This window comes from Cyrtonyx montezumae, unplaced genomic scaffold (genome assembly GCF_038088225.1).
Source record: "Cyrtonyx montezumae isolate F1298 unplaced genomic scaffold, pur_monq_1.0 scaffold_16, whole genome shotgun sequence".
Taxonomy (NCBI): Eukaryota; Metazoa; Chordata; class Aves; order Galliformes; family Odontophoridae; genus Cyrtonyx; species Cyrtonyx montezumae.
In genome coordinates, this window is record NW_027071892.1 from 11324948 (window position 1) to 11347652 (window position 22705).

At 45.7% G+C, this 22705-nt stretch overlaps 2 protein-coding genes across 2 annotated transcripts in view; one reads left to right on the top strand and one right to left on the bottom strand.

Annotated features, from left to right (window-relative positions):
* The window catches only part of TMEM11 (transmembrane protein 11), a 377196-nt gene that overhangs the window by 178593 nt on the left and 175898 nt on the right, over window positions 1-22705 (bottom strand). The gene's annotated exons all lie outside the window — the stretch shown is intronic.
* Window positions 1-22705, top strand: part of PTCD1 (pentatricopeptide repeat domain 1) — a 155338-nt gene that overhangs the window by 37455 nt on the left and 95178 nt on the right. The gene's annotated exons all lie outside the window — the stretch shown is intronic.

The following is a 22705-nucleotide window of genomic DNA, read 5'->3' on the forward strand; positions in this document are numbered from 1 at the left end:
TGCTGAGCTGTGCTAAAACAGCATGTCCAGTACTGGGCTCTGCATGACAGAAATTTGTATTGTTTGGAAGAAAAAAAGTAGAAATAATGATTGGAGTCTTTGAACGTATGACTTTTATAGAGCCAGAGAGAACAGTAAGCCATAGACGTGGTAAGCCTTCAAATAGATAAAAGGCTGCTGCCACGAGGAAAGGGACAGATTGTTCCCTTGTGTCCACTGAGGGTAGAGCGAGGAGCCATACTAAAATAACAGCAGGGCAGATCTAGGTTACAGTGAAAAAAATCTGTGACTTCAGAACTAGTTAAGCACTGTGTTGGACTGACTAGGCAAGACGTGGACTCTTCTTAGAGGCTCTAAGAGTAGATCAGACAAATATTTCACATAATGAGTGAAGCACAGTGTAAGACCTTGCATTCAGGAAGGAGATTTCGTATAATGGACTCCTAACCTGTTGTTACCATGGTTCTGTAGCCCTGAGATAACATGATCTCTGCAGCCCTTATTGGCTTAATGGTAAAACTAGTTCAGCTGCACAGATTAAAGATGCTCAACTAGGCCAAGTAAAATTACGTAACGGGAATGAAATTGCGTTTAAGCATGGCTTTGTGTTTTCAAAATGATTTTCACCAGATGGGGTGGAAGTATCTAAATGAGGAACTCTGCAGAGCTTTTAAGCATTAAAGCCTAAGGCCTCATCTTTAGCATAGCTTTCCAGAGTGCCTTCCACCTTTGTTCCTGTGGTATTGCTGATGCAATTAAACTGTGGTAATCCAGAAAGGATGCCAATGTTTTTGAGATTAAGGCCTCGCAAGCCAAACTGAATTTAATAAATGCAGTTTAGGTCAATATGACCTTAAGATATATCTGGGGGAAAAAAAAAAAGAGCTGGGACATCATTTTCATACTTTTTTTTTTTTCTTTTAACAGCAACTGCATACAGTTGGAAACAGCTAGTGGAAAAAGTGGGTTGCTCTATACACAAACAGGTATTTGCAGATGATAGTGCTTAGTTTGAGGGGCCTTCTAGGTGTGCATTGTTCTCCCCACTGTGTGAAAACTTAGCTATTTCTAACACTGAGCATTGTATCATATCTGATGCTTGAAAGGGGGACACAGGAAAGGTCATTTTTTCCTAATTGTGTTCTCTGCATTTCTAGAACTGCCATTTAGATCGCAGTTTATCAAGGTCAGTTTTCATCAGAAATGCTCTTGGTTTATGAAGAGTGTTTGCCTCAAGATCAGATGAAGTCGCTGATTGAAATAACTGTAAATTGGGGAATTTTAAGCATGAAAAGTCAAGGTATCCAATTGTCCCGTTTTTGTTCTTGGTTGTTTTTTCACATCTTAATGCAATATCATGTGTGACAACTGTTGGCATTCACTAGGAGCCAGCTCTACTATTTCCAGAGTGTATCTTCCACAACCAGCAATGTCTCATGTCCTGCAGCCTGTGCTCTGCGCCTCAGGAGCTGTGCCCATCTCTCAGGTTGTCACTTTGCTCCTTCTATGCTGCTCCACTCCATCATCCTGTTGCAGCACCCCATGGCATCTAGCATCTTAGGTTTGAGCAGCATCCTGGTACAATATTTTTATTCTGTGCATTATCCTTTATTAATACTTTGCATCAGAACTGGTAACAAGAGGGATAATTTGCAAGAGATAGCCCAGATCCCACCTTCTGTCTCAAAGTCCCAAATCTCAGTGCAGGTACTCTCAAGTAGTGATGGTGTCTTCTATCATTCAAGGTATACTTGAGAACTATATTTTCAGTTTCTCAGATCTCATACAGATAATTCTTCCACCTGCAGGTTGATGCAAGCTTTCTGTCCTCTAGTTTCTTTCCTGTGTAGCCTAGAAAAAAAAATTGTCTTAGAGTACATCTGATGTGATCCTTCAACAGAATAACAATTGTGTTATTCTGTTGTATTCAGAATACAGTTGTGTGATGAAGCAGTGGGCTGGAACAGGGAATAGATACAGCTGTTTCAATTTAATTCTCAGTGTTTTCAGTTCTGCAGCTTCTCCAGCCATTCGAGTTGCACACAAGTAGTTGGTTTTGTTGTCATCTTTTATGGAAGATCAGCTCCTTTAGAGGCTTCTTGTGGAGGCTGAAAGTTCTGCAGAAGAATGTGGTCTTTCTATTTGGGGGATAGCTCTATATCCAGTTACTAAATCTGGAAAGGAGCAGCAGGGTTAGTAATCACAAAAGGGATTTGAAGTGTTGATTTGGAATTGTGAGGATCAGAAAAAGAAATAGGAAGATGGTATCAACCCCAAGAGTCTAGAGATGCTCATGCTCTTAAGTTTTGTTGCAATACAAAAATAAGGGGTAAGTCCTTCCACAGCTGATAGTACACCTTGCACGTTCTTCTTCATGGGTGTAGATCAGCTGCTGATACCAGTAGCTTGTTACTGCTCTATTCAAACATCAGGAAGGTTATGATTGATATGGTCTGCTCAGGGTGCAGACTGCTGAAGTTCTCTTGTGCTCCAGTGGGCTGGGATTGTCCTACATGCATCTTTTCTGCCTAATCTGGTTTTCCTTAAGTTAATGCTTTTTTTTTTTTTTTTGTACATGTTAATTGTTAAATGAAAGCATTAAATTTTGGATGTTTTTGTTGAATGTGAAAGCTCACGTGCAGGAAAGAGTTTTATAGTTGCACGTATCTATTAGAAAGCTCATTCCAACCAAGCATGTTTTTTTCTTAGTCTGAAGTTTCATGGTAGTGCTTTTATTTATTAATTTTTTTTTTTATCCTTCCAAGGCTAACTACTCAGCCTATTGAGCCTTGATTCACAGGTCTTCTAATACAATTTATTAGTTCTTTAATCTTTTCCAGGAGCACATTGTGCTCCTGCTCCTGATGCAGCTCTTTTGCCATGCAGGAAGCCTCTGAGGAAGGTATGAAACAGATTGACTAGTGCAGCTATTTAAACAGGGTGTTGAAGGCTAGGATGTGTAGGCCTGTATGCTACCTTCTGAGAAAATTTGCCTTATCTTTAATTTTTCTTTACTGCAGGCTGCCTTTCTAAAGGTTGGATCCACACTGGACTTGATGGAAGTAATCCCAGCTGACGTGGGCAGCGCGAGGTCAGACCATGGTATGCTTGCTTAGTACCACTGGAATACTCAAAAGTGTTATCCCTATCTATTAAGTCAACAACTTTGTTCTAATAACATTTCAGGCTTTGATGTCCACCCTTCAGTGGAATGAAGGTGGCTCAGGGCGTGCAGTGGATAGAAGGTGAAGATATTGTCTGAACATGAGGTGGCCTTAAACAGAAAGGCAGGATGCTCGTCCTTACCCTGGGAGAAAATGCTCTGCATTAAATCTGCTTCTAGCTTTGATATTTCTGAAGTGTCAGTTGTCAGCACAGTGCCAATGGAGCAATCTGCTCAGTACTGGCAACTTTTCTCCCCTCTGTGCCAATTATGAATGCCATTGACTATCTAGAGAGGGGAACTAGCCTCCTCTTGTGTTGGAGGCCTGATAAGTGTGATGGGTGGAGTTGTGCAGTAGGTGGAAGAAGGGATAAAGAGAGGAAATGGAGGAATTCCTCAGGGTGCCATCTGTGATGTAGATTACCAAAGAGATGTAGAGAAAATAGATTTCTTCTTCTTTGGATTAATTTTGCCAGAACGCAATCAGTGAACTAACAAGCATGCTGCTTTTCAGGATCATAGTAAGCAATGCAAGTGCTAACATTATTAACAGTGTTCTTTCAGTAAATACTGGAGAGCAGTGCTGGAAGCCTTAGGGTATATATTCCATTTACCAATATAAAGGGCAGAAAGGTGGAGAGGTAACTTGGATCAGCCACAGCCTTCTTTGCTTTCTCATCAGCTTTTCAGTGCACAGGGATGATCACCTAATGCTTGTTAGTAGTGTGGTAAAAATCAGATTTTGGTTTCATCTAATAGCAGGCAGATTCTTTCTAGAAAATAGAGAAGTCCTGGAGTCCCAAAATGTTAACTGCTCAGCTCTGGGGCTTCCATTTCTCTCATTAAGTGATTTCTGCATTAGTTTTCAGTAGCTTATTTTTCCTCTGTAAAACTGTGCACTGCTAAGTCGAGTGGAATTCACCCCCACTGTATCTGTGTTAAGGAATGTTAGGACCTCTCTATTTACCTTAATGCTAAAGGAAAGCTAAAATGATGCTGCAGCTCTGAGGCAGAAATAGACCCTGCTGTTTACAGAGTCCTTGAGTCTGAGTCTTTTTTACTGGATGTCTGTGTACATGGATTTGAGTATATGTACCAATGTTATTTATTTCCAAGTTAAGCTGCAGTAGCAGCAGCTGGCTTTAGACCTGACTGAAAATGTGTTTGATTGCAATCTCAACAAACAAGTACGGACTCTGCTCCAGAATTTACAATGTGTGTGTCTTTTTATCTCATGGAAAATATGAGTTCCACGGCTTGTTTAGTGCTTACTGCTCACTGATGTGAATCACTGGAGCACTGCTGTTGCTGTAAAAAAAATAATAATAAAAAATAAGCCCCACTCTAAGGAAGAAGAACGACAAGGGCTTTAATAGAAAGGCTGCACTCTAGCAACACACTGCTTTTCAGCAAAAGAACATCAAGTAAATGTGCTGTTGTGTTCCAGAATGCTGCACAACTTCTGTGCTCTGTAGATTTTGTATTAAAAAGCTTAAAACTCCAAATTTTGGAGGTTGCAGTTCACCTGCTAAAAACGTATCCTTTAATCACCAGTCAGCTGCAGATAAATGTATGGTTTTGGGCTTCTAACCTATTTGAATAACGGCTGCATTTATGACTCAGTTCTTGTAACTGACATCCCATAATTGCAGCTGCGAAATGCTTCTCATGGTGTCAGTCCATTCCAGAACTCATATTCTTTTCCTCACAAATATTTGTGTGTGTGGTCTATCCTTCACGGGAAAGAGCTGTGGTCTGTGGTGAATGTTAAAATAGCTTCTTAAATCTATGCACGGAATGAAATGGCAGGTATGGTATTTCATGCTGCAGTCTGTAATGCAAAGATGCTTAAAATTTCACTGAAGTAGATTTTGCTGTGGGCTGCATTCCATGGAGAAGTCCCAGCACCATGGAAACAACTAACAAAACTATAGCTTCGATGGAGGCAGAATTTTATACGGCCCTCTTTAAGGTAGGTTTCTCAGAAGTGCTCAGCACTGTCTTAGCTCTTCCACCAAATCTGCTAAAAGCCTTTTCATAGGCCTTGCTAGGAGCAAAACTGAGCCAAGATACCGCAGACTTTGTTTGAAAAAAACCAATAAAATCTTGCCATCAATCAGTATAATTGCTCTCCAGGTTCCACCAAATTTCCTTACAGAGCAGTGTTGTGTTTATCCATTAGAAGTGTAATCCTGCACGTCTTACTCAGGGTTCAGGTTGAATGTTAAACCACTTGCATGTAAACTCTGTCAAAATATCTGTTGCATAAACAGCCTTCTCTGCCCACTTCCCTCCAGGGCAGACTGTGCTCCTTCCAGCTCTGTCTGTAGTGGGCTGAGTTGTTCCTGCAACTTTTCTTGTGCTGGTAAGCATCTTCATCCACGTGAATCCAAAGGTCCTGAAAGCAGATGAAAGAGAAAATAATGAACAGAGAGGAAGCTGAAAGAGAGGAGGTCTCTCTGCAAAGCTTTTCTTTAAGGTGTTACCAGATTTATTAAAGTGCTTTATCCTGGTATCATGTATGGCAGTCTGACATCACTGTAGCCACATTCTCTGTGAGAGAGACTCCTGACTGAGACAGATGTAACAGAGGACTGCTTAGGCTGGTGTGTGTATATGCACACAGGTGAGTAGAGGGGGAGAGTCTCTCTGTTTCTCTTTCAGTTACTGAAATGGTATTTTTGGCAGCAGCTGTGTAAGTGTTCCAGCACTCTAGCTTTGTCACCCTTTTTCTGGGTTTTCCTTTTGAAAGAAGTGCCAAAGGAAGCTCTGTACTTTCACTCTTGGTTAGCTCCTAGTCAGCTTTGTGGCTCTACTTTGCAAACAGCACTTGTTTGTTCTGATTACGTGCATGTGATTCTGTTGGATTCTGATCTGAGAAGGGCTAATAGTAATGCTTATCTTGTATAAGGTTGGCTGGAACTGCTGCAGATTGGAATTGGTGTGAGTGGGAGAACTGGGACTTCTGAATCTAAATTCTCAATGTGTTCAAAATCTGTTTAAACAAGAGTGCATGTTGTATTACTTTGTTGCTTAAGGTGTTAGATAGAAATGTCATACTTTTCCATTCAGGGTCCTGCTTGCACCCTCTCCAGTTTACCTTGACATGCTGTTGCAGCTGGTTCAGCATCTTGACAAGCTCGTTGTTGTAACTGTTGGCACAAATCCCCTCGAATTTCCATTTTGTTTGGGTCTGTTTCCATCTTCTTGAGTTTGAGACTTTCAGCATGCCCCATTGATTCCGTTTCCAGACTCACCTGCAGATACTCAATTGCACGCTGCTGCTTTCCCTGCGCAGTGTGGTGAAGCATATGGCACAGCATTCTGTCATGTTGAATCTAATCCAGCCTTTCTATCAAATTATTGCCCACCAAATAATAAGAACAGTCTATTTCTAAGCCTGTTTAAAACAGAGGTACTAAGATTTTGCATCAAACTATGAATCCCTTCTTTTATAACATAGGAGTGCTTTCAAGAAGTCATCTTAAAAATCTGTCTCGAATCAGGGTCGTCTCTGCTAAACCAGTCCCTGGATGTGCAACCAGACTCCACTTAACTTCCAGAAATGGGCACTCCGTGACTTCTAGACTGTCTTGTCCCAGGAGTAATTCCCCCTACAACTAGAACACTTTCCTAGTGACTAACTTAAACCTTGTTGCAGCTTGAGCATAAACTTCATGTCATATTGCAGTACCTGATTATTTCCAATTCTCCCTTCTTTATCATTTCCATCTTTAGTCTGAAACAATTCAAGATAAATGCAAATCAGTTTTTCTTCTTTCTGTAAGGAAAGGTGCAGGTGAAGACCAAATAAAAGTGCTCTGTGGGATTATGTGTACAGCGTCTATCCGGTGGAATGTGGCAGGCATCAGCCTGCATGCAGCTTTCACATCTGTAGCACTGGTACTTCTAGAGAAGCCTGCTTCCTCCAGTGCCACCTGCAGTTCATCCTTATCAGTCCTCCATCTTCTCATCTTCTGCAGCTCATGAATGCTGTGCCCTCCCTTCCTCTGCTGATTGATTAGATCCTTAATTTCCTCTAGGGAGGAAAACAGATATTTCGCATGATAGGTTTATTTCAGGGTTATGAACTTTACTAAGTACACCAGACAGATTCTGTGAACAGAAATGACATGAAATGGTTCCAGTCACTTCACGTTAGCTGTCCTTTTTCTCATTGCTAAATATGACTCTGGATTTCTGAATGAGCCCTGCTAGCTCTGTGTGGTCATAGAGGCAGAAGAATGAAGCCCATTAAATCATGAGACATTTTTCCAGTTTTTAGCTTGGTCTTCCCCTCTCCCATTTTCAGATGGCTGCTCATACAAAATGAAAATAGGATTCCTCATTGTCTCTATGCAACAGAATGAGGCACTTTGCCAGGTGATGTAGGCAGAGTAATGGGCTGGGGGAGATGACCCAGAAAGCACTGGGGCTCTGCCAGGGACTCCATCACCATTTTCTCTTGGCTGCAAGAGCAGCAGATTCTAAATCTACATCTTCTAAATATTGGCAGTGTCATCTTTCAGCCTCCTGGAGGAGATCAATTTTTACAATTTACGGAGTATTTTTATTTATAAAAAAAAAAAAAGAAAAACAAAACCGAGGCAGCTTGTCTCCACACACAGCAAGTAAGGGAGACGCTGGGAGTCTAAGTGACTTCCTTGGAACGGAGTGCTGCAGATGCCTCATTCAGTCATGTACATTGCTTCTGGGAAATGCTCACTTCCACCCGTAGCTCTTCGTGTTTTCTTGTTGCCATTCTGCCAGCATCTTCTCAAAGGCTCTCTCCTTCCTCCAGTGCAGCACAAGCAGCATTGGCCTGGAAAGATGAAGCCAAGCATTCAGTGGATACAAGTTTTCTTTACACTTCACTTCTCTGTGTATCCTGCCAGCCAGTCACAGCTAAATTGGCACTCACTGGAATGACTGGCAGAGTTTCTCTTGGTTGCTCTGAATGGGTGATTAAAATGTTTACAAGGCTTTCTTTCCTCACCATTAGGAATTTAACAAGATCCCCCAGTTCCCATCAGTGTGATAGTCTTCCTTGCTCCTGCAGTTATAATGATGCTGCTGTGGAGCAAATGTTTTCCACTTCAGATATTCCTCGTGCACATGTGATGTTAGTAATTGCCTGGGTTGATTAGTGTGACTTTCTGCTTCAAAGAAGATTCAATTACAAGCAAGATGTTACTCAAGACTATTCTAGACTGTGTTTAATGGCTTGTCATGAAGGGTAAGAATGAAGGAACATCTTTTCTTTCCTGGTAGCTTTTAATCACAAATATTCGATGTATTTTTATGATCAGAATGTGCAGTCAGATACCATGGTGACAAGCATGCCACAAACTGAAGAGTAAAGAGCTGCTTCATTAAAGACAGCAATGGTGAAACAACCCATTGGTACTGAAGCACTGAAAGCCATCTCAGAAAAGGGACTGAAAACCATTACTGGGATGTGGCTGTCTTCCCCTCTCCAGGTACAAACAACATTCTAGACTGCAGCTGAGTTCCTCATTGCTGGGTTGTTACCTGGTATTAGACTCTTCCACTTTCAGTTTAGGTATCTCTGGGACAGTGCTAATGTCCAAGAGCAAAGTAGCTTCACTCTCTGTGGATATGTATGGGACTAAGGCAGAGATAGAATAGCTTATTTTGTCTCAACTTGTTTCAGGCACACAATTAAAGCCCTCCAGATGCCTTTACTTCTGTTATGTGAAAGCACCTCTGTTAGCTCTGTTGCAAAGACTGACTTCTTGCCTGCAATACTGGATCTCAAGGAGCAGATTCCAGGGGGTTCAATCTGATTTGGGTGCACTCTTTATTCTCAGGAAATGCTGGTGGCTTTTGTAGGGCTGCTGGAAGAGTGAAGTTCCTGTTGGAGTAAGGAAAGGCTGTCTAACTTCAAGCCTTTATCAGAAAGGTTTGCTGTTGGTTTTCTGTTGCCAGCATACAAGGGTTAGGTCTCAGTAGTCCTTATTTATTATTGCAAATGCTCTTCTTGGCAGGAGTACTCTCCTTCATCTTACAAAAATGGTTCCTAACAGATCACATCTATAAGCTGTGACTCAGCAGCCGAGCTAAATAACGAGCTACCATAAGTCCTGCCCCGTTCTCTCTGAAAGCTGTGTGCTCACCTTGTTTCTTCCAGGGCTCTTACTCTTTTACTCCCAGACTGTGATTTCAGTACTGCATGCAGAGACCAGACACTGAACTTCAATTTTGCTCTCTTCTTCCTCTTCCAACTGCTCTTTCATCAGCTCCAAATAATTCCTGGTATTAGCCAGGCTTGCCATGGCAGCAGTGCAGGACTCAGACAGATGACTGGCAATGGCTGCACTGTCCTCCTGTTGGAAGTACGAATGCACTGACCTCACTCCCCCAAGCTGCAGTGCTCCTCTTAAGCAACTTAGTTCTGGACTAGCTAGAAACATTTCAAAGTATCTCCCTGGTCAGGAGCCAAGTGTCTTTTCTTCTTACCTGTTTTGTTGCTTTTTGTGTTGTTTTTTCATTGTTGTGTTGTTTTTTTTTTTTATTTTTATTTTACTGCAGTGAATTAAATTGAGCTGATATAACTGAAAGCAGAACTTGGCTTGTCATCATCACTGTTTTCTCTGAAAGTGTTTCAAAAGAATTACAACAGTAAACCCATTTTGTGATTGCTCTGAACACAGAGAATTCTTGCCAGGCTTTTGATATGCAGGTGCAGTACTAGAATTATTCTTTGGAGATAAGAAAAATTTCCAGGACAGATATGTCAGACAGAGACATGAAATGCTGATATCTTTTAAGCCAAACATATGTGACCTGTGCAAATAAACTGCAGTGCAATCCACTGAGCAGACAGTGGATCAAGAATCAAGAGGTGTGTGTTCTGTTGATGGGTGAAGCCCAGAGAGCTGCCAGCCCTCAACAACCTGCCCTATTAGGAACTGACTGCTTCTGGGGTTTCTATGGAAGTACTGCTCTCAGTTCATAGTGCTGAGTTTGCGTAGGCTAAAACTGGAGTTCAAGATTGTCTTAACTCTTTCATGGGGCATTTTGTTTTTAATTAGTTGCTCAATGTCTTTAGGTCTTTTCAGAAGTAAAATCACTCCCCTGAGAAGCTTTTCTTCCTTAGAATGACACTTTTATCTGTGCTCTTACAGCATTCCTAGCTTCCATTTCTTCTTCCAGTCCTTCAGTGTAAGGGCCTGGAGGGTGCACCACAAGCACAGCAGTGTCTGTGACCAAGAGATGCAAGATAAACATGTGTGGATACAAACGAGTCTTTATTTCTTCATTCCCTTCCCTGTGTGCTTGCCAGGTCTACAGGATTAATTTTTCCTGGGAAAGGTCTACAGCTGGGAATACTTAGCCAAGGAAACAGGAAAGGTGTGGCTGGATGTCTCAGTAGACAACTGGTATTATCTGCAGCATCAGTGGTGTGCTCTGTTGTGTTGGGACTGGAGATATAATGATGCTGATTTGGTTACTTGAGGGCAGTAGGTGCTTGTTCATAGAAACAGCTGCAGGTTTGTGGGTCGCGTTGCTGTAGAAATGCTGAGGTTTTGGTTGAGTATTTGGGCATTGAAATATGCCAGCTGAAAAATATTTGAGTTCAGAATGGCAGCACTTTGCTTTCTGTGAGCTGTGTTCCTGTTTTTGGTTTTATTTACCACCTTTCCTTCTGTGGTGAGTGGAAGAGTATCTTTCAGGAGCTGCTATAGGGGGAAAAAAGAGTCAAGTTCTACCTAGGGAAAGATAAATGCTATATCTCAAATGGTTCTATTGCTTATGGGTTTGAAGAGTGATAGCCTCCAGAATCCATTTTAACAGAGTGTGTTTAAAAGGTCTGTGTTGCTAACAGGTTAATCTTTGTCCAGAGTGAAGCAGAATCTAGTGTCCTGTCTCTGGCCCTTATGTCCATTTGCCCTTTGTCAAATCTCTTTGTTGTTCTCATCATCAACTTGTCTGCAAGCAGAGGTGCAAGCACCCCAAGGAGTTGCATGGTCTGTGTTCTGAAGCAGGAACATCAGCACTTAATTTTTTTCCATCTGTATTTAAGACTTCCAATGGCTTTGCTCTGAAGCACAGGTAACCTGTACTCACTGAAAGCTTTGTGTTAAGATTTATGTTAGCAAATTGTGCCAGTATTTATTCATGGTTTTACGTGTTGTATGAGGTAGCTAGGTAGATCAGAGGTTTGAATAATATAGAGCTGTAAATATGTATTCTGCAAAGCTAATTTCCAAGGGGAGGTTTGTTGGAAGTGTTGGCAGACCCATCACAAAAGTAATCGATGCTGACACTAAAATAAATGCAATTTGTGATAATATTCTGCATTTCTGAAGCAATTTTTATCTGAGGCTCATAAGGCCTTACATAAACATAGGATCAATTAATCCTCATAACTTCCCAGTGATTGCAAACACTTTATATGTGGGTGACTGTGGGAGATGAATTACAAAGATCAGGCAATGACTCAGTGAAAAAATTAGGAAAAGAGTCGTGTGTTTCTGATTTGGCTTAACTGAGGTGTGACCGTGGATTTTCCTTTGTGACTTTCTAGTTCAGCAGCTTTACAGGAGTAACTAATGCTGTCAGAGCTGTGATGCAGCACAACTGCACTCAGTAGGATTCTGTACCCTGGAGAACGCCCTTAAAGTTGGCACTTCTGTACAGTGTCTTCCGAGATCGTTCCACCTCATGGAGGTTATCAACTGCCATTTCGAGGTCATCTCTGCCTCGTGGAAAGCCTTCTCTGCCTTGCTGTGGCTCTTTTCTCATTTCTAGTTGCCCTCCAGCTAACTGAAAACGTGGAATCAATGTGAGGGAGTATCTCTGAATCATGCACATTGGCAGTGGGTGCCAGAAGGGCCCGAGATGACAAGAGCAGACTGCATGGGACCATTGAAGAAACAGTCCATAGGAGGTACACCTCGTGTGTGCTAGGTCTGCTGCTGTTCTTGGCAGTGTGGTTTACCAACCCTTCCTTCCGTTGCAGTTTTCTATGCGGGGACATGCCAAGGCTGGTGCAGAGAGGCGAATAAGAAACCAGCACTGTCCTGGTTTTGAACTGAAAACGAAACGAAAAATGCATTCATCTGAAGTGCTTCCTGAAAGCACCATGAGCCTTGAGTGTGCGTTTTCAATGGGCCTTGAGGGACTTGGTCCAACACTGACTGTTTCAGAAGAATCTAGCTCACTCTCAGCAATTCACATAGCTGTTTGGGCAGTGGTACAAATTGGCAGCACTTCACTGTGCTGCCATAAGTTAATACCTAGAAAAACACAGCCGCCTTCCTGTTTGTGGAGCAAACTGTAGTCTCGCAGTATCTAAGCAAGCAGACAATGATTTTTTTCTTTCTCCCAGACTGGGAGAATGGGAGAGAGCAAAGAAAAATGAAGTAGTTATTTCTGCCTGATGAACATCCTCCAAAGCCCTCTTTTCCTTTTGGAGTTGAGTGACTGAGTCATTCTGAGCAGAGAGATCTGAAGTCAGAGTTTGAACTCTGTGGTCTGACGCCTGCAGACAGGAAAGCAGACATCACACAAGTTGTGTGGATCACACGAGCAGTTGGCAGCATCAGGACAAAATGTCAATGGAAACTTCTATTTAGGAAGAATTTGAGATTCAGTTAATAAATGCTGAAATGTATGCGACATCTGTGAGTTTAACATCCTGTGGATGTTAACACTGACTTCAGAAAAAGCAGCAGACAGCCACATGGCTGCTGCAGTACAGGTTTAAAACTTCTCTAGTTACATTAAATAAAAACCTGCTTAGGAGCAGAAGAGGGAGAAAGTATTCCTCAAAGATAGATGGAAAGGAGTTATATGGCTGCAGAGGAGGAGGCATTTTGTAAGCAGATTTATCAGCATTGCCATGTAAAAGTGGGTAGAATAAAAAATGCAGAGGTGTTGCTGTCTTTATGTAGAGGAATCCCTAGTGAAATTAATGCTGCTGCCAGGGTAAAAAAAAAATGTGAAGTGTAGAATTAAATCCATCTCAGGTTCTATGATATATTGGAAAACAATATCAAAAACAGGAGAAATGAGCTGAGTGGATCTGAGCATCCCAAAGGATGCTCTGACAGGAGGAGCTGTAATGGTTGTCAGGGTTCATTTCCTCAGAGCATGAGTAAGAGAGATCTTCTGTTGTGCCTCATATCTGCTTTTCCTTCTCAGTTTTAAGCAGAGGTGGTCTCCAGCCCTTCCAAGCAGAACTTCAGAGTGCTGAGCTCATCCTTCAGCACCACTTGGTGCTGCTCAGGACAGCACTTCCATCACTGGGATCTGGCTTGGTAGGACAGTCCGTCTTTGCTCTTTTCATTGGGCCCAGGCACACCTCAGCACCCAGCAAGTTCTCTCATTCCTCTCATCCTACGTACCTGCTACACCTTCTGCCTCTGAGAGCAGCAAGCCTCCATTTGTGAGAAGTGCCTGCTGCTTTTGTGGAATTCATTAAAAGATCTTTAATAAAACTGTGGTTTTGATTGATCTGAATCTCCAGACCACAACCTCCCTGTGTGAAGCACAAAAATGTGAGCTTTGTTTAGATACATGTACACACAGCTCCTTAAGTAAGAGTCCACAATAAAAAAAATGACACCTGATTTGCTATAGTCCCAGTTGGGCATTGGTGGTTGACCAGAAAGAGAACTCATGAGAGGCATGATAAAGCTCTGCTGCTTTATCCTTGGAGCCTCCATTCTCCTGCATGCTAAGAGCTGTATTTAAGGTAATCAGGCTGTATGTGAATCTTATGCATCATCCCCATATGCTCTTTTCTCATTCCAAATGAGACTCTTATGAAACTGCTGCTCTGCCTAGCTGAATGCTAAGCCTTTAACCATTCCCTGTTGCTAACTGTCAGCATGCATCTGGATGGTGAGGCCATCCTCCAGGGTGAGGATAACTGTCATCTCCTCTGCTCTTTGACGTGTTCTTTGTGCCCTGAGTCTGTGCCATGATGTTACTCAGCTCCTTTTCCTTCAATTACAGTTCCTTCTTCTAGACCACATTCGGCAAAGATTTCACCTGGAAGTAAGGAGTTCAGTGAGGTTCCTAAAGCAAGCTTTTCCTGCTGCAGTGATCCACAGGTGCTCCTTTTATTACCAGTGTTCTTTTGCATACCAATGAGTGGTGTTGTGGCATTTCCTGAAACATCTCTTTAGAACAGAGGATTTCATGTCTATGGTGTGAGTCAAACAAGAACTGGAAGAGGTTATTTTGGTGCACTGTAGCAGATCTGTGCGCCAGCACAGAAACTGGGACTGTCTCCCAGATTCTGAACTGATATTGATGCAGCATTGTTCTTACAGCATTCTAGATCCAGAGGGTTCTGGTCCCATTTGAGCCAGCACGAGAGTCCTTCTAAGGGTATGGGAGTTCATTTGGTTTGCTCTGGAGCTGGAAAGATGTGTCTCCAGGTAAAAAGGCCGATTCTCTTTAACTTCTGTGTGGAAAATTGTCTTTAACATAAATTTATTTCACTTAAACTTCAGTACTTTGGTCCACGCTTCCTTTTCTCCCTCAGCAGAAGCCCATCTGTATTGCTTCTCCTGGGATTAAGTGAAGAGAGTCAGAGCTGGAACTGCTCCTTCGTACTGACATTGTAGTCCCGCTCAATACGAGTGAACCCATGGCTCTGTTTCAGCTTTTAAAAGTTAATGAATAGCCAAGGGTTATGTTCCCATGCTCAGAACCTCACCGTCTCTCTCTGTGCTGTTTTTAGAAGTGGGAACTCCAGGACTTGAATTTCTAAGATGCTCTTTTTCTTCTCCACGAGGCTCAGATTTCAGGTCTTTCTCCAATTACTAGTTTTATTTGTTTACGTATTTTGCATTGATTGGGAATGAAATCGTTCAGCCCTCCTGCCCTGTTAATGATTAATGATTAAGTCACAATCTGCTGGTGCCTTTACTCACGTGAACGTGGCCATTCTTTTTCTCCCCGTGCTTATCTACCCTACCCAGAAATCCCATGGTGCCCAATGTCTGTAATCACCAGTTTAATTCTGCAGAACCAGACAACCTGAGATCCCATCCTCACCTCTCTGATCAATTTCCATCTACTTGGAAATGCAGCTGCAGAAACTTCTGGACATTGCTGTAACTTGCCAGAACACACGTGCCTTACAAACAGCTCTGCTTCCAGACGGTGTGTTGCGGGAGATGCATGTCCATCCCAGTCACATGCACAGCAGCATGCTGGAGTCAGTGTGTGGTCTGAATGAAAGGCAGTGGGCTCCAATTCCCCTCCATTCTTCGCCCACGTGGCAGTCCCTGCAGTCTGTGGACGTGGGGAAAGGGATGACAGCTGAAGAAGTCAAGATTTTCATGTGCTGCAAGAAGCAGCTACTGCTGATAAAGAGGAAACTGATTGAAAGGGCACTTTTCTGCCTTCCTTCTTTCTACTCCATCCCATGGTCACAGAAGCCCAAGGCAGACTGGGGCCAAAATCCTGGGACTGATGCATGTGTGGTGGTAGCTCCATGGGGTTTGCTGCATTGGGGTTTGGGGGCAGGACCAGTGCTTGCCACCAAATTGGAGAGATGTTCCCAGCTCTAGGAGTGGGTGCTCAGAGGTACTGGAGCTGTGCAGCACTGTTCTGCTGCAGGAACAGAGATCTGGGAAGTCCCAGTTTCATTTCATGGTCCCTGCTGGTAAATGGATGACATGAGCAGTTGGTCTGTAATGCTGCCGAGTTTCACAGAATAGGTTCTGTTTTATTCCACAGGAGTGCCTCTTTCCAGCATCTTCTCCAGTGCTCATCAGGACACCACAGGAATGACACGTAGTGCAGCCGTGACCTTTTCCTGAGGTTCATTCCAGCAGGACTGGAAACGTCCTTGGTGATGAAACCCAACTGGTCGGTATGCTCTCTTGAGGCAGGAAGCACTCTGGTTTTGGTGAGGAGGGCCAAAAAGCAACCTCGTGACTGCTGCCTTTCAGAATAGGATCAGGGGTTGTGTCTGTCCCACTTTAACCTCGATACCTACGTTAAAAGTTAGGGATGGAATATTCTGAAGGAGTGATGAATATTGTGTGGTTGTAGAACAAAGGCAGTGCACGTTTCAGGTCCTCGCCAGGAGCAGGATGCTTCCTCTGCTGGCTGTGGCAATAGATGTTCTCATTATGTTGTGACAAAAGCATATGTGCAAATTAATGATAGACACTGCTGATGTTAGACAGCTGCAGCAGTCTCTCCCCATTTTCCTTCCTAGTCTTAAATTGGGTAAGTGTTCCATTAGCAGGAGTTTTGCCTGACTAAGGAATAGGAAAGAGCAAGTGAGATTTATTGCATAGCTCAAGGTGTGCTTCATTTGCATTATATTAACCGTGCTGTCTGATTAAAAGCCAGGGTTGGGAACCACGTGTATGAGAGAGCATCAAATGCAGGAGGAAGCAGGTTGCTGTAGAAACTCTAACTCTGCAGCTCTGTGTGCACCAAAGGCGTGCTGAGTCATAACTGCTGGTGATTTGCTTGGCTCTGCCTGGTAGGAGTGAGCGGTGTCGGTTCTGTTCTGTGCTCCTTCTGCCCCAGGCCCATGGGGCCAAGCAGCAGCCCTGATGGCTTTTACTGCTCACTGAGCCCGGAGAGGTGATGCTGGGGTTCCACTTCTGGCATCTCCAGTGAGAACAAGGGGTACAAAGACGAAGGAGCTGCAGCTAGCAGCAGTGCAGAGCACTGTTTTGGGTCTCACAGGCACCCAGGGGTGCTTACAATGATTCTAGAGGCAGTAATTGGCAAAGGTTCAGTCAGAGCACAGCAGCTTTCTCTCTGTACTGCTGAGCTCGGGCAGCAGCACTGCCAGCCCTGGGGGGCTATGGGAAACAGGGCAGGCAGAGCTGCTGCTGGGTGCGGGACACTGGGGGCAGCAGGAATACGAAGAACAGATGGTTGCCTCCCCAGGACAAGGCAGAGGCGGTCACAGAGAGGGCTCCCATCTCTTGCTGCCAGCAGCTAGAATGAGTACCACTGCACAGAAGATGTGAGGGAGGCTCTTGAGGAGTCACACCACAGCCGTGTGCTGCGGCCTCCAACGTAAATCTGCCTCACCAGACATGAATAGCAGCTCCATCCTGCCCAGATGCACTGCTAAGCCAACGAGAGCCGTGCATCGTTCTGCCTGGATTCTGGGCTCCTCCGCTCGTTCCTTTGTTTTACTGCACTAAGGAAATTCTCAGAGCAGAATTGAACACCATCGTTGGAAAATGGAGCAGGAGAGAAGAGCAGCTGCGTGCACAGCAGTGCGTTGGCACACACAAGTTTCCTCGCTGGGAAGCTGGTGCTGCTCTCAGCACTTGGGATGGGCTGAGATGGAGTTGCACAAAGTAGGAATGAGCTCTGACCCCATCTCTTTGATAGCTTTCTCATCCTATTGCTCTGCCCAAACCTGCTTGGAAGCAAAGGCAGGAAATAGCTGCTGTGTAAAAAAGGGTAGAGCAAAGGGCCACGATCCGTGCTCTGATGGTGCTCTGTCTGTGCATCGGAGTGCTATGAATTGCTGGTGGAGATTGATGATATGCTTAAATACTGCTGCTGCTGCTAGGCATCAGCATGGCTGCTTGACAGCACAGCAGAGGCAAGGCTGTCACCAGGAAGGATTCCAGGCCACGGGGAGCTGCAGGGCTGCGGCTCCTCCAGCAACGTGTCAGCAGCCAAAGCAACAACACATTTAATCCTTTGGCTGCTGTGCCCCTCGGGGAGCTTTCCTGCGGCTTTGTGTTACAGGAAGCAAGCTGTGGCTTGAGTTTGGGGGGTTTTGTTCCTTTTCAGGCTATCTGGAAGGATTATATCTTAAACAAAGGCAGTGGTAACATGCTGAAGAGTCACGGATCTGCCTTAGAAGTTCCCAGCACCACTGACACCTGAGATGAAGGAGGATCAAGCCCTGAGCTGGCAGCCCAACCAGCTGTGATGCCAGCTCTGCCTCTCAAGAGCACATCTGTTCATCTTGTGTTATTTAAGGTCACTTTATTCCTTGGAAGCAGGGCCTCTGTAGCCCTGGTGAGGTGGCTTTGTGCTGGGTTGCCATCAGCAGTGAGACCTCAGCTCTCTTCCTGACGTCCTCCTCCACCTGCTCCTCTCAGCTTCAGCTGACACCTCACAGCACCGAGGTGCCCATAGATGAGGCACCTGAGATGTGGTGCAAACCAGTGCTCTGAGTTCTGCTAGCAGAGGGTTGTGCGCTCCCACAGCAGTCGTCCCAAGGGTCCCCATGGCAGCACAGGCACAACAGGACCCAGAAGGGAGCACAGCCAGCTGGGAGCAGCGCCTGCAGGCAGCACGATGCTCACCAGCCACAAGCCAGGACTGCCTGTGCTGGTGTCAGGGCTGCTCTGTGCCACAGGCCGGCGTGCAAGGAGCAGATCCCGGGAGCTGCACGCTGCTGACAGCTGCTGAAAGGGCACTGTGAGTTCAGCAGCTGGAGAGCGTTTGATCTTTCCGTAGCTCGAGTCCTGCTCACAATAACTGTCTCAGGAGTCAGCAGATATTCCCCATAAGCCCTTTTTGGTAACAGATACTCTTCAAAATGAAATTAAAAAGGAAAATGTGCGTCAAACTCAGGCAAAGGGTCAGGTCCTCATCTTCCAAAAACTCCACCTGGAGATACAGCAGTCTGAGGGGCGAGCAGGCTCCAACCTTCATCGCTGCTGCTGCTTTCTCTAAAGCGCTGCAGCCGCTCTGCCCGAAGCCCCACGCAGCCCAGGCAGGTGGTGGTTACCCCAACACCGCACTCGTGTGCTGTGCAGAGCATATTTACATCCAGCCTTCAGCTTACAGAGAGCAGAACCCATCTCTGGTCATCCAGGCTCTGGCTGAGGGTGGGAGCCCCTCGGGGCTTCTGTTCCTGAGCGGGTTTGCAGTATATCCCTTTAGAAAAAAAAAGTCCTTTTTGGGTTGAGTTGCTCAGGATGCCTGGGAAATTTTGACACAGCAGAAGCAATTGGGGTTGAGCACTCGGACCTTCTCTGTGTGTATTGCAAAAGTTGTCCTGGATGTCTTCCCTGCCTGGGGGAGATGTAGGCGATGGGTGTGAGGCAGCTCACCGTTGCCATCTGAGAATGATCCGTGTTATTGTAGTGACAGTGCTGCCAGATCAAGCAGGACCTCACTGAGCACTGACTGGGATGTGGGAAGACAGCTTGCTTCTCCCTGAGCTGCCTGCAGAGAAGCTGCTGGTCATACTCCTCACATAATAAGCATCAAACCCCCTGCTGCACAGAACCTATCCCAACCCCAGGACAGCTCCTGTGAGCAGGTTTCTTATTCTAGAAGGAGAGGACGGAGGAGGGCAGCATGCATCAGAGGGAGTGAGACTTCAAGTGCTGCATCAGTAAGGTCAGGGTTCTTCTTGGGGATAATCTGGTAGAAGATTGTAGAATCAACAGAGCCACCGAATCACACAGGTTGGAAAAACCATCTCAGATCCCCGAGTCCAACCCCAGAACACATCCTCCCCCCCGTGACACCAGACCACATCCCTCAGTGCCACATCCCCATGGCTCTGGAATGCCTCCAGGGCTGGTGACCCCACCAGGTGCCTCCCCAGGCAGCCTGTGCCCATCCAGAGGGGAGAGCCTCTTCCATCTGCTTGCTGGGGAATGGCATGACTTCTCTAGCTCTGCAGGGAGAAACGCATCCAGGTGTAAGCTGCAGCCAGAGGCCTCGTGGTGGAGGGAAGCAGGCTGGAAGCAGCCCGCCTGCCACCAGCAGTCTGCAGCTTGCCTTGGCCCTCCATCCAGAGAGACAAAGCCACCGTATGGCTGCTCGGTGGGATGCAAATCTGGGATGAGTTGAAAGTAGGAGGGATACAGGCAATCCCACATTAAAGAATAACCGGTCCACATGTTTCCTCTCTGCTCCTTCTGCAGGATGAAGGGTCAGGAAACACGAGGGGGTCTTTTTGCTTCAGGAGCTGGGACCTGTGGTTCTCCATTTGGCTTTGGGTGCACGTGTGCAAACAAAGAGCTGCTCTGCTCCCTGGGCAGCTATTCTTAGGATCTTGACTGTAAGACAATCACAGCGTTGTGCTGATGGATGTGAGTGATGGCTGCAGGATAATTGTAGAAGCGTGCAGCTTTTGGGGGAGGCAGTCTTTGCTCCCGAAGTGCCTTAGAGACCACTGCAGAAAGAAGCAGCACATTTGTCCTGCTTTAAAGCAGTGACTTCACAGTGGAAGAGAAGAGAAGAGAAGAGAAGAGAAGAGAAGAGAAGAGAAGAGAAGAGAAGAGAAGAGAAGAGAAGAGAAGAGAAGAGAAGAGAAGAGAAGAGAAGAGAAGAGAAGAGAAGAGAAGAGAAGATGACTGTTGCTCTTAGGCTTGGAAGCTGCAATGTCTGTGCTGTCAGAGCTGTGGCCAGCTCTCCCTCCCTCCCTATCGATGCTTGTAGCTCTTTTGTTACTCGGACCACCTGCTTTTCACCATGCTTTACTCAGATGAAGCATGTCTTGCTCTGTTTTGTTTTTGCAGGTGGCAGGAAACACTGCACTGGGAAATCCCACCTGGCCGAGTGTCCCTGGGCGGCTGCACTGTTCTCTGAGAATCACTGTGCTCTCTGCAACTGCTGCCAGTAATCCTCCCACCACTATTCATTGCAGCTTCCCGACCACCTGCAAGCCGCCATCGCTCTGTGTGAGGGCAGGTTTGGGTGGGTGAGTGCCAGCAAGGCCGGGCTGCAGTCAGAAGAGCTCTGCACTGCTCAGGCACAATGTTTGCGGTGGTGATCCCGTCCTTGGGTTTGCAGCTGTCTGTGTGCAGCAGTGCTGTGCCTTTAGGAGCCAGGAGGGTCCTGGTGTGATGCTACCTGTTGTGGTCCGCTGCTCTGCGATGAATTTCACCCCCAAGCAGGAAGGGAAAACTCTGTGTGTTTCCATTTCTGCTCAGGCAGAGATAAGGAGATACCACAGCTCTGCAGTCATTTCCCCTTCCATAACCACATCTACACAGTTAAACCTGCAGACTGCTAGGTTTGGATGCCCAGATCTGCAGTGTACACTTGGTACTGTCCCCTCCCTCACACATGGACCGGCGTGGTCCCAGACCAACAAGAAGCTAAACCAAATCCGTGTGAATGAAGACATCTCAGAATTGCAGCACACAGCTCCATGGGAGCAGCTCCTGGACCTGGAAGGGGTGAGGTCCCCATCCCCGGAGGTGTTGCAGAGCCATGGAGATGTGGCACTGAGCAGTGTGGTTCGCTGTCATGGTGGGGTTGGGCTGGGGGATTTCCTCCAACCTCAGTCTTCAGCTGCATCCTTCTTGCTGAGGTGGGCTGCAGTTGAGTGAGTCTGGGTGGGTTCAGCTGCTCAGTGGGTTGAGCTTTGGACCAAAGACCACCGGTTCTGTACAGCTCTCAGCACTCCCCACTGCGTTTGCCTCCCTGCAGAAGTGCCCCAGAAGAGGAGGGTCTGGGTATGTCTGTGTCTGGAGGATCATCTGCTGGAACACCCGTTACATTGGGGGGCAGTGGCTCTGAGATTCCACCTCCCCTCCTTTCCCTTCTTCCCATAGAGCCACAAACTTCAGCCCCAGGAAATGGGGCGAAGAAGCACCACGCAGACACCCTGCCCATCTGGAGCAGCATGCAGAATTTGGGTACCTGTGTCTCTCCACTGCTCCGTCGTTCCCCATCGCCAGATTCACTGTCAGTATTTCTGTCTCAGTTCCTGCAGTTACAGATTCAGGGACCGAAGGAATAATGGCTACTGGGACCCCATTAGGAAAAAAAAGTGCAGTAAGATTTTTGACCGTAAGAGGTTTAAGAACTTCCACAGCTGAATGAATCAGTGTCCCCGAACTGACAGAGGATAATGGATTTAATAAATAGCGATGATTAAGTCTGATGTTATTTTTAAATAATTTCAAAAACTGTTACTCTAATCCCTCCATGGTTGGCAGGAAGGACGCTGCTCAGCACTTAAATTGGTTCCCTCTCCTTCAGCCCGCTGTGCAGTTACAGCTCCTGGGACCGTGGTGGTTTGCTGAGGCATCTGCTTATCCTGAACATCCACAGCTGCATTTGCTGAGTGCTCTTTGCCTTGGGAAGCACCCTCTGAAAGGAGCACTGCTGTGGCCATGGAAGTGTCGGGTGTGAACGCCGTGTCTGCACACCCAAAGCAAACATTGAGCTGAGATGTCCCGTGGTGCAGCTGGTGGCCGTGGCACAATTAGACTTCATCGAACAGAGCCAAATTCCCATATATCGGGGAGCAAATTGAGCCAGCTTTAAGACACGCTGCCCTCCTCCAGGTGCCAACCCATCACCCTGCAGGGACCCAGCACTTGGACCAAGGACCACAGTGTGATGTCACTCATCATCAGTGACATCCCTCCTTGTCCATAGCACTATCAACCAAACTGATGGAAAATGGTCTCCTCTCCTCTCCTCCTCTTTTCTCTTCCCTTCCCTTCTCCTTTCCCTTCTCCCCCTTTCCCCTTCATCTTCCCCTTCCTCCCCCTTCCCTTCCCTCCATGAGCCCAGCTGCAGCACTCAGCTCTGTCGTAGCTCAGCAGCAAGGCAGAGATAACAGTAAATCCCTTCTCCCACCTT